Source organism: Equus przewalskii, chromosome 7 (assembly GCF_037783145.1).
Source record: "Equus przewalskii isolate Varuska chromosome 7, EquPr2, whole genome shotgun sequence".
Lineage (NCBI taxonomy): Eukaryota > Metazoa > Chordata > Mammalia > Perissodactyla > Equidae > Equus > Equus przewalskii.
In genome coordinates this window covers 3,958,857-3,971,121 of record NC_091837.1, presented here as the reverse complement: position 1 = coordinate 3,971,121, position 12,265 = coordinate 3,958,857, and the positions used below count along the sequence as shown (strand labels likewise).

At 53.7% G+C, this 12,265-nt stretch overlaps 1 protein-coding gene across 1 annotated transcript in view; it reads right to left on the bottom strand.

Moving 5' to 3' along the window:
- Window positions 1–12,265, bottom strand: part of LOC103544433 (cationic amino acid transporter 4-like) — a 222,477-nt gene that overhangs the window by 191,363 nt on the left and 18,849 nt on the right. The window lies entirely within an intron of this gene.

The window sequence follows — 12,265 nt, the reverse complement described above, 5'->3', positions numbered from 1 at the left end:
TCTGGCAGATCAGGGTGTGCTCTCTGTTGGCACCAGGGCACCTGCTGGGTAGAGGACCAAGGCCAGGTCCTGGTATGTGTGGGATAGTCGATATCCTGCTGTTCCAGAGCTTGAACACGCAGTGCTCATGTGGGTCTCCATGAATAAAATGACCACTCAGGGCACATATTGGGGGAGGGTCAGATTCTACCACAGGTCATTTGGGGACCGGTAATGACAGCCCTGCTCTGGGTGGAGTCTCCCCCTAGTGGGCTTGGTTCCCTCACTGAGCGGTTCTGTTCCACTGCCTCTGCTGCAGAACTCAGCCAGCAGCTGTCACAGGCCCTGAGCATCCTGCCAAACTTCCACAAACAAACGATTCCCCCAAGGTCGTTTAGCTAGATGATTCATTTTGCGTCATTTTCCAATTCCTGTTGACTGTGTTTCAAATGTCCTGCTTCTTTATGTTCCTGTTTAAACCTCTATAAGAAGCACTAGATCAGTGATCATTGGATGTTTGAGGCTGTCATTGGTTCTCCTTTCCCTGGATCTGATGTTCCTGGGGGGCAGGAGCTGTCTTGCTCCCGACCGTGACTGCCCAGCACTGTGCTTGGCATAAAGCAGGTCAGCGCTCAGGTGGGTGTGCAGAGTGGACCTGAGCTGCATTGTACTTAGGACGCCATGGTGCCCCTGCATTGTGACCTGGTGTCCCCACCTGGGCCTCTCTGAGGCCTGGTCTCCATGGCCAGGCTGTGCCCCATGCTGGCCCAGGACAGTCTTCCCTGACGGCAGGCAGTGAGCAGATCAAGGTCCGGAGGAGACGTGTGTGTGAGAATCAAGCAGCTAACACGTCTTCCCTCTAGCTCTGTGCTGGGGCTGGATTCACACTTTCCCGGGGCTCCTTTCTCACCACACCCCTGGGGGCAGGTTTCTCATCATCTCCATTTAGGGAGGAGGGAGAACCCCTTAGAAATGTGGGGTGAGTGCGATTTGTATATTATGTGCACGCACATGTCAGGGGAAGCTTGGCAACTGCTGTTTCCTGGGATGGTCTGTCCTTTATTCTGGAAACGATGTCCTTTCTTTTCAGTGTCAACAACGCTCCTTGATGTGATCATAGTGCACATACAAGGCAGCTTCTTTATGCATCCGTGCTTGGCGACCCTAGGCCACCAAATCCATTGAACTCTGTGTCATGACAGTCATTGGAGAGCCCCTGGGCTAGGGTGGGGTGGGGGTCCTCCTGACCTTCCCAGGACAGAACTGGGGAGATGGAGGTTGGAGGTGTCACTGGCTAAGTAGCCAGGACTTCTGTGGCATCAGCACCACAGGCACCTTGGCCCTGGTGAGTGGTGTGTGTCCAGGAGAGTGTATCGTGGTCAGTGATGGTCACATGAACTGAAGGAGGACAAAGATTGGTATAAAGAACAGGTGCACAGCTTTGTGACACATCCAGAATGTCTTTGTATTTGTATTTGCTCACTTGTGGAAGGCACATTAAACCCTGATAGATTTTAATAGATGCGTGCTCTGCACCGTCACTGCAAAGTACTGAATTTCCCATGATCCTTGTTTCTCTGCCTGCTGGCCGTGCTGACCCGCGTTTGTGTCTGTTGTCTGATAGAGCGTTTAGGGTTGGATTCAGGGTCAACAAAGAGCCCTTTGCAAACACTATGGATTCTTTTCAGTTGTATCCTGAGGCATCTGTCACATCTGGAATCCATTCCAACCACGAGGAGGAGCGTCCCTTCAGTGCCTGTGAAATGGACTCTTCACAAGTTTATAGTTTTAAAACTGGGAATCTGGAAGATTCAATTCTTCATGAGTCTAAAATGTTTATTTCTTAATATGTTGTTTTTTCACAAACCGATGCTTTCAAAAGAGATAGTTGGTGGTCCTCTTTGACTTCTGAGGTCATCCCTGGGGGCGGAGCAGTGATGGGTGTGGGTCCACCTTCACATTCAGGTGCAGATCTGTGTGACCCAAATACTGACACTTCTTTCCATTTGACGACTTCCCCGTGTCCCCTCCCCCTGAGTGATGATGATTCTTTCCAGACATTTAGGAATATGAGTTTTTAAACCTTTGATGCCTTTTTCTGAAAATTAAAACATGGAAATCCTTGTGACTATTTCAGGATTTCCTGCTACCCAGAATGTTAACTAATAGAATTCCTCTGGGTTTTGTTGCCCTAGTTCAGATCCTTTAAGGTGAGTGAACAAGATTCTGTGCTCCCTTCTGGGAGTTACGTTCTGTGTTCAGATGCACAATGCTGTCTTTTAATCATGGGAACAGCTTTAGTGAGATATGATTCACATACAAGGCACACTCGAAGGTGTGAAATTCGTGGTTTTTTAGTATATTCACAGAATTGTGCAACACCACCACAGTCAATTCTGGAAGCTTTCCGTCATCCCTCTAAAGAAACACCTTCCTTGTTAGGAGACAGTCCCATTTCCCCAGCCACTAAGGCCTAGGCAAACACAAATCCACTTTCTGTTTCTATGGATTGGCCCGTTTGCAAATTTCTTAAGAATGGAATCATACAGTGTGTGACCTTCTGTGTCTGGCTCCTTTCCCTCGGCGTAGTGGTTTCACAGTCCATCCGTGTTGTGGCGTGTATCAGCCCCTCATTGCTTTGATTGCTGAAGAATATCCATTGTGCGGTTGTAGCACGATGTATTTCTCCTTTCCTCAGGTGAGGGACATTTGGGTTGTGCCCACTTTGTGGCTCTTATGAATATGGCTGCTGTGAACATTCCAGCACAAGTTTCTGCGTGGACATCTGCTTTCATTTCTTTTGGGCGCACACCTGGGAGCGGAACTGCTGGGTCAGATGGTCACTCTCTGTGTCCCTGTTTGGATGCCCGGAGGACCTTCTCCAAAGCGCCTGCACCGTTTCCCGTTCCTGCAGCAGCGGGTGAGGGTCCCAGTTCCTCCACATCCTCACCCACACTCACCGTCTGTCTTTGATTCTAGCCACGCTGTGGGTGTGAAATGGCTTCTCTCTGCGGCCTTGATCGGTATTTCTCTGACGGCTGATGATGTTGGACATCTTTTCATGTGCTCAGTGGCCATTTGTGTGTCTTCTTTGGAGAAATGTCTGCTCAGCTCATTGGCCCATTTTTAAATTGGGTTGTCTTTTATAAGTGAGTTGTCACAGTCCTTTATATATTCTAGGTATGTTTCTTATCAGATTTATGAGTTGCAAATTTTTCTCTATATGGTGGATTGTCTTTTCTCATTCTTAATGTTGTCCTTTGAATCCCAAAAGTTTTGCATTTTGCTGATGTCTAATTTATGCACGATAGAGTCTTACTAGATGGAAATGATTCAGACATTAACTCACATCCTCATCAATATTTTGGTTATCTGAGTTAGAAGCCAGCTGGGAAAGGGTCAGGGAGAGATTTGAATTAGTTCATTACAAGATTTACTATAGATCCAAAAGAACTCGTCAGGGAAGGTATAAAATGTCAAATATTTCTTTATTATCCTTTTAATGCTCATGGGATCAGTGATCATAGCCCCTCTCTTATTTCTGAGATTTGGAATTTGTGTTTCTCTCTTTTTTTCTGAGCTAGCGTGGCTTGAGGTTTATCTATTTTTTAGTCTTTTTTAAGAGCTAGATTTGGTTTTATTGATTACTCTATTGACTTCCCTATTCCAGTGTCATTAATTTCCTTTTTCTTTTTGAGGAAGATCAGCCCTGAGCTAACATCTGCTGACAATCCTCCTCTTTGCTGAGGAACACTGGTCCTGAGCAAACATCCCATGCCCATCTTCTTCTACTTTGTATGTGGGACACCTGCCACAGCATGGCTTGATGAGTGGTGCCATGTCTGCACCGGGGTCTGAACTGGTGACCCCCCGCCAAAGCAGAACATGTGAACTTAACCACTGGGCCAGCCCCCGTGTCATTAATTTCTGTTGTAATTTTTATTATTTCCTCTCTTCTGTTTGCTTTAGGCTTCCTTTGTTCTTCTTTCTCTAGCTTATTGTGTCAGATCTTTTTTTTTTTTTACAGATTGGCACCTGAGTTAACATCTATTGCCAATCTTCTTTTTTGATTTTTCCTTATTCTTCTCCCCAAAGCCCCCCCGTACATAGTTGTATATTGTAGTTGTAGGTCCTTCTGGTTGTGCTGTGTGGGACATTGCCTCAGCATGGCCTGATCAGCAGTGCCATGTCCGCACCAAGGATCCGAACCAGCAAAACTCTGGGCTGCCAAAGTGGAGTGGGGGAACTTATCCACTCAGCCACCGGGCCAGCCCCTTTTTTTTCTAAAATGTGCATTTACTGGCATAGATTTCCCTCCAGGTTCTGCATTCACTGCATTCCACACATTTTTATTAGTTGTATATTCATTTTCATTTAGCGGAAAATATTTGCAATTTCTCTTGAGACTTCTTTTTTTCATCCATGTGTTGTTTAATCTGCAAATATTTTGGGATTTTCAAGTTATCTTTCTGTTTTTGTTTCCTACTTTAACATCATTTTTGGTCTGACAACATACTTTATTTGCTTTCTATTGTTTCAAATTTGTTGAAGTATGATTTTTTTTTACCTGGAATGTGCTCTATCTGGTGAATATTTCATGTGTTTTTGTTTGTTTGTGTTTGGTGAGGAAGATTGGCCCTGAGCTAACGTCTGTGACAATCTTCCAAATTTGTATGTGGGATGCTACCATGGCATGGCGTCATGAGTCATGTGTAGGTCTGTGCCCAGGATCCGAACCCATGAACACCAGGCAACTGGAGTGATGTGTGCGAAGTTGACCACTTTGCCCCGAGGCTGGCCCTTTATGTGAGCTTTGCAGCCTGGGTGCTCTGCTGTGTTGGATGCGGTGTTTTATGAATGTTACTGAGCTCCAGTAGATGGGTGGCATCGTCCAGTCCGTCCTTCCTGAGGTTCTGCCTGCTGCATCTGTCACTCACTGAAAGAGCGGTGTTTAGTGCTGTCATGGGGATTTGTCCGGTCATGTGTCCATCCACTGTGATAGTGGATTTGTCTATTTCTGCTTCCAGTTTTAACAGTTTGTCCTCACATATTTTGATGTTCTGTTGTTAGAGGCGTGTATGTTAAGGACTGTTATGTCTTCTTGAGAAGTGACCCCTTTCATGTCATGGAATGCCTCTTTGTCCCTGAGAATTTCCCTTGTTCTAAAAACAGCTTTGTCTGGAATTAACACAGCTCCTCTAGCTTTCCTTGGATGTGTGCTATCCTGACTTAATCTCGTCCTGTCCTTTACTCCTAATCCAGCTGTGTCTTTATAATGAAAGTGGGTTTCTTCTGGACAGCATGTAGTTCATTCTTATTTTTTAAAATCAGTCTGAAATCTGTCTCTTACCAGCTGCATTGAGACCATTCCTATTTAAAGTGATTATTGAAATAATTGGATTAATATCTACCACATTTCTAACTGGTTCTATCCGTTGCTTTTGATCTTCCCTTTTTTGTCTAGCCCTTTTTAAAATTTTTTTTTTTTGCCTTCTATGGTTTTAATTGAGCATTTTATATGCTTCCACTTCTTTTTCTGGTGTATCAATTATATTTCTTTCCAGTTTTTAAATGGTTTCCGTAGAGCTTACAACATAAATTTACAACTAACCTCAGTTCACTTTGCAATGACACTGTTTCTTCATAGTTAGTGCAGGTCCCTTATGACAGAGTCCTCCCGATTCCTCCCTCCCATCCCGTGTAAAATGGCTCCACTTATCTGTTAACTGTTATCACCCAATGTATTTTTATAATTATTATTTTGAACAAGATGAATCTGTTAGATCAGTTTAGAATAAGAAAAACTGAACACTGTTTTATTCTTTCTTTGATTATTCCTTCTCTGAGTTCCATACATCCATTAGCTGAGTTTTCCTGTGGGTTGGGAAATCCCAGCCCTGATCCCATTTCGGGAAGAGATGGGACACCCCTTCTTAGACAGTTTGGCTGAGCTTTTGCTTTTTAACATCATTCTGGAAGCGTGTTCTAATGGCGGAACAACTGCTGCTGCCAAGAGCATCTCCGGGAGGGCACGGGGCCGGAGGGGCCGCTTGCTGCCCAGAAGGTGTCCCAGGGAGGGATGCGCTCTCTGCTGGACATGGGTCCCCTGTCCCCTCGGCCCCAATCTGCCCCCTCCACCCCTGCCTAGAAGCCCCAAGGTGAGGAGACAGACCTGAACCCCCTGCCCGGGCACCTTGTGTCTGCAGGTCAGAGTCGGAGTCCACATCCGAATCCCGCTTGGCACCCGGGACCCCTACAGGACGCCCAGCGGCCACCGCCTCCTCCTCCGGCTCTTCCCTCTCCCCAGACCTCTTGCAGGGACCCCTCATGGTTCTGCCCATTTCTCAGTCATGGGCTCTTGCCTGGGACTGAGTCAGGTGGCACCTAGAGCGCAGCTGGGGATGTGGGCGGACCCGCCTGCCCGATGGACCCATCAGTGTGGCAGGCAGCTGACAGGCGCCCCCCGCAGCCAGGAGAGACACGCTCCCCGCGGCGGTTGCATGGGCAACCCCTCACTGTTGGTCGCTGCGGACACCGCCGCTGGCCTGCGCTGACCTTAAGCCCGGTCCTGGCCAGGGCTCAGAAGGGCGCACGCCACGGGCCATTGACGCAGGGCTGGGCGACTTGCGGGCGCTTGTTCTCCCTGCCGTCAGCGTGGGTGCAGCAGCCCCCCCTTTCGTTGACTGAGGACACTCCCTGACTCCAGAGCTGTGCTTAGTCCCTGCGCTTGGGGGTGGGACAGGTCTACTGGGCATTGCACAGGAGGGCCTTGGGGACCTTGCAGAGCCAACCACCCTCCTCTCTGGAGCCAGAGTCATGCTCTCTCTCTGTGGGTCCCAGTTCTCTCTCCTGCTCTAGGGTCCCATGTGCAGCTTCCTCCACCAGGAACATCCCTCCCCAGCTTCGCTTGTTGAACTTCAGAATCTGCAGTGTCAGCTCAGAGGGCCCTTCTTCCTGAAGCTTTCCTTGGCCCCTCCTGGGCTCTGCCAACCCCGTGCCACCCTCTCAAAGTACCTATAACCCTGTCATCTGCTCACCCCCAAGGAAGTGAGATCAAAGGGCAGGGGAGAGGGTGTGCTCCTGTCTGTGCCCTAGGGCCCAGCAGTGGGAGTGTGGGGAGGAAGGGAGGCCCAGGGCAGCTGGGGGTTGGGACTGCACCCAGGACTGGGCTGGGGCTTGATCCTGTCCCCAGTGGAAGTGTCCTTTTAACACTGCTGGCGTGGCCTGACCTGGGCCCCTGCTTTGCCTCCTGTTCAGCTGGGGCTGCAGCTGCTGTGCTGACTCCTGCTCCCAGCAGTCAGCTAGAGCTGAGAGCAGGGGCTCCCCAGGGGCCGGGACAGGCTGGGGGCTTCTGGATTACAAAACTGAGAAGTATGGGATGACCAGGAAGTGGCGTGTGGGCGCCCTGCAGAGGCTGCTGCAGCTCGGGGTCCTGGTCTATGTGGTGGGTGAGAGAATGGCTCCTGGGCGGTTGGCTGGAGGGACCCTGACTGGTCCTGCTGGGCTGAGGATGGGGGGGTCTGACTCTTCAGGGGCCAGGCTGGTGGTGGTGGAGTGGGCATGTTGGACAGGGGAGGGGCAGAAGGAAGGATCTCCGTCTGTCTAGAGGCCAGCAGCGACAAGAGCGAGCCGTGTGCTTGTGTCCTCCTGTGCGTCCACCTGCCCCCTTTCCTGTGCCTTGTCCTCAGCCCCGTGTTGGGCTCTGGGCGCAGAGCAGTATGGTCTTGTCCTGCCCAGGAGGCCCCAGGAGGGCAGGAGGTAGTCCCTGATTCCTGTGAGAGCTGCAGCCCTGAGGCCCCTGAGAAAGGCCACCAGCTGTGCTGGGTCAGGGGAGCCTTTGAGGAGGAGCTGGTGTGGCCGGGGCAGGGGAGGGCAAGGGCTGCTGAGGGAGGAGGTGGGCAGCTCAGTCTGAGTGCATGGCTCTCTTATGCATGGCCTGAATGTCTAGCCTGTGCCGGGTGTTTGGGTGGAAATGAGGCTGGAGAAGAGGCGGGGTCTGAACGCTGTGCTGGGAGCCTATAGGGTGTGTAGGGGCTGAGTGGGCGGGGCCAGCTCTGCTGCTGCTCATCATGTGCGGGGGACACACCACACTGCCCATCGCCTCCTCCCCAGGTGGACCCTCCTCGCCAAAAAAGGCTACCAGGAGCAGGTCCTGGACCCCCAGGTTTCTGTCATCACCAAACTCAAAGGGGTTTACGTGACTCAGATAGAGGAGCTGGGGAACCAACTGTGGGTCATGGCCAACTTCGTGAAGCCACCACAAGTGGGTGTGTGGGTGCTGCTGCCAGGCGCTGACACCTCTGACCCCTTCCCTGTAGCGAGTGTGTGCAAGAGGGGATGTGATGCCAGAGGGGCTGCTGGCACTGTCACAGGGCCAGGCTCAGGAAGGACCTGACAGAGGAGTGGCCTTGGACAGGCTCTTGGGGATTTGTAAGAGGTTTCCAGGTGGACAGGGTGATGGGTCAGGAAGCTGGGCCAGAGGGACTGCATTTACAAAGGGGCATCCGGAAGAGTGGAGGGTCTGGGGGCTCAAGGCTTGAGTTTGAGGGAGGGCTGGGGGACAGGGGGCAGAGCCTGGGGATCCTGAAGGCTCCCTCCCTGCCTTGGGCCCTGTGGGCTTGCTCCTCCTCTGCCCAACCCACATGGCATTCTGGCCCCTCCTCCCTCCACCCAGATCCTCCACAGCCCCCGTTTCCTCTGTTCTGCTGATCCCCCCACTGTACCCCAGGGACACCTGCCCCTGCATAGCTGCCTCCTGGTGCACACCCACCTCATCCAAGGGACCCTCTCCCTCTCCAAGGGGGGCCTCTTTTCATGCAATGAGGCCACGACATCCCCAGGGCCAAAGCTAGACCTGGCTCAACACCTGCCTGCCCCTCCCTCCCGTCCATTCTCTGCTGCCTCCGCTGTCCCTGTGGTCTTCCTGTGGCCCCCAGGTGTGCTTTACGCAGAGGCCAGGCTGAGCTTTCACAGGTGACACCATCAGAGACTGCCAGCCTTTGCTTTCCACCCTTGGAGGCTCCCTTTCCATGATGGTGGCCACCAAGTCCCCAGCCCTTCCTGCCACTATGGTGCTGTGTTCCTCCTGCTGCCCCTGAGCCAGGGGCCCTGGACAGCAGCGTCCACCCTCCACCTGGCAGAGCCATGTCTGTCTCAGTGCCCGATGCTTGAAGGTGCTTCCTCTCCAGGGTCTGGGGCTCCCAGAGCACTTGCCCCCACCCCCTCCTGGGTGATGCCCAGAACTCTGTGACCCTGTGCAGGCACTGATGTCCCTGTTTACAGCAGAACAAGCCAGGAAGGGACTGGCCTGTGGTCCCTTGGCCAGTGTGTGGGGTTCCACTTCCCTGTGGGCCCCTCTAGCAAGAGTCCTGCCCTTTGTATGCCATGCCCAGAACCTCCACCCTGGCATGGGCTCACCCTCCCAGAGTCCCTCCACCATATCTAGTTTGTCATCTGAATGGGACCAGGGGAATTGGGCCTCGAGGAGTCACTTCGCTCACCCGGGGACAGAACTATCGGGAGGGAAGGAGTCTCGCTCTGCCTTGGGAGACAGCGCTGCACCCCTATCTGACCAGGGGCCTGCTCCCCCTCCCCCTCTGACCACTTCCTTTTATCTGCGCCCTCCAGCTTTCCATGTGCCCCAAACTCAGGGAACCTGGGGGCTAAGCAGGGGAGGGGCGTGTCCCTGGGGACTGCAGGGCTGGGTCACGCAGGGGAGACCCTCCTGGCCCAGGACAGCTCTGCTCTCTCACCACCTCAGCCCCCCTCCATCCCACTGGGGACCTGCTGGGCTGATGAGGACTGTCCTGAAGGGGAGACGGGGACGCACAGACATGGTCACTGTGGGCCCTGTCTTCCAGCGCCTCCACTGGGATGGGGTTCAGGGTGCTGGGCTGGGTCCCTGGGTGTCTCCCATGTACAGGCCTGCTGGTACCTCTGTGTCTCTTCTTTCTGCCAGAAGCCCCCTGCCCATTCCCTTCCTAGGCCCTTGGGGATTGGAGGCCTGGAGTTTGTCTCATGCTTTTAAGGCATAAAAACGGGTGAGTGTGTGATCTTCAATGGGACCCACAGGACCTGTGACATCCTGGACTAGTGCCCCTTGGAGAGCGACACTGTACCTGTGTAAATGTTCCAGACACCCAGGGCAGGTCCCAGGACCAGCAGAACCTGCCCCTTACCTCCCCCACCTGCAGGAAGCCCCTGCTGGTCCAGGCTGAGAACTTCACGCTGTTCATCAAAATCACTGTCTCCTTCAGCAAGTTCAACTTCTTCAAGTAAGCATGGTGGGTCCTGGCTGGCCCCAGATCCTCCTTGTCCCCTACTGGCCTGACCCCCAGCCCCACTCCCTCTCAGGTCCAATGCCTTCGAGACCTGGGACACCACCTATTTCAAGTGCTGCCACTACATCCCATGCTTCAGCCCCTGCTGTCCTGTGTTCCACATGGGTGATGTTCTGACCACAGCTGGAGAGGTCTTTGAGGACCTGGCTTTGCTGGTGGGTCTGTGGGGGCAGGGCTCTGGGAGGGCTCAGGGAGAGGTTCTCAGGCCCACATGCTGGGGGAGCAGTGATGCACTGTGTGCAGGGTGGTGATGTACCATCCATGTCTGCTGGGATTGTGACCTGGACAGCGGGGGCTCTGTCTTCCGGCCCCACAGCTCCTTCCAGCTGCAGGAGAGGAGCTCCAACTTCAGGTGCGGCCCCACTGCCCACCTGCTGCTCCTCAGCCAGGTCCTCCCCCACCTGTCCTCCTGTGGTGGCCAGGACAGACCACAGCCTGGCCCATCCCTCTGGACGCTCTGCTGTGTGTGTGAGGGGGTCCCAGGGCAGGCGGGGGTCTCTCAGCTCCAGGTCCCCGAGCACAGGCTCCATCCAGCCTCCCTCCTGAGCCCTTTGGCCTCCACCCCATCTGTCCCCACACCCTGCTGCAGAGATCCGGACACTCACCTCTCTCAACGGTGTCCTGAGACGGAGGACCTTCCCCAGGTGACCGCTGTCCTCTTGTAACACTCAGGAAATTTAACATTGGCAGATAGATCTAATATTTAAATTTCCCCAGCTGTGCCAGAAATAGTCCTAAAGCTTTTTATTTTCTTATCAAGGATGCACTCAAGGCTCTTTTGTTGTGTGTATTGTCGTGTCTTTGAGTCTCCTAAGCAGATGTGTCCCATCCTTCTGCCCCCTCATGTCACCTTGTCACCCTCACACAGACATGCACACAGCCACCAGGCCTGGAGGGGACGCTCTGTGATACTGTCCTCTGGGCCCTCCTGGCCTGGTTTCGCTGGTCTCCTCAGCCCTGTGCAACCATGTGGGGCTGGACCCACCTATGCCCTGCTCCCCTCCCCTCTGCACTCTCCCTGCCCTGCCTAGAGCTCCTTTCTGAGCCCTGGGAATCCAGCCTGAGGGTCTCCTAGCAGGAAGTCTTCCCTGGTTCCTGGGGGAGAGTGATCGCCCCTCTCAGGACCCCACAGCCACAGGCCTGCCCCACTTCCCCCACCCCCACTGCCCCTGTCTGTTTAGGGATCCTCTGTCCCTGTCCCCTCAGCAGTCAGGGAGCTTCTGAGAGGCAGGTCCCATCTTGCTTGTCCCCTGTGTCCTCAGCAGTGACACAGGTCTGAGACCCAGGACTCAGGCTGGGGGTGGAGTTAGTGGGTGAGGAAGATGAGACCTGTGAGGGCCAGGCCATCCAGGAGTGGGCAGAGCAGCCACTGGACTCTCTCCTGCCCCAGGACAGCTGTTCACTGAGGGGAGGCCTCAGGCGTGGAGGCCCGAAGCCTGCTCAGCTCTATGGGATCCGCTTCGCCATCCTCATCACTGGGCAGGTAGGGGTCAGGCCAGGACAGGTGAGGGCGGGAAGAGAGGAGGGGCTGGAGGGGGTGACAGCCACAGGCAGAGAGGCTCGGCCTAGGTCTCTCTCAGGCAGGAAAGTTCGGGCTTATCCCCACACCCCACATGCTGGGCACTGGAGCAGCTTGGCTGGGGGTGATGAGTCTGGCCATCGTGGCTCCCTCTGGCTGTCAGCAAGCATGTGCCCCCCGAGTGCCTCCCAAGCCCCCTGGCTGATGTTGAGTCTTGGAGTGAGGGCTGGGGAGGAGGCGAATGGCAGTTTGGGGGCCGGGCTGTGGGTCTGCCCTGCCTCTCCCAGATCACCCCCTTCTGTGACCTGCTGCTGGGGCTGGAGATGCTCTCCTAGTCTCCATTTCCAGTGTTCCCAGCAGCTCCCCGCTCTCCAGCTGTGCACCACACTGGCCGTGGTCCTAGGGGGTCAGAGCAGGTAGGGGTCAG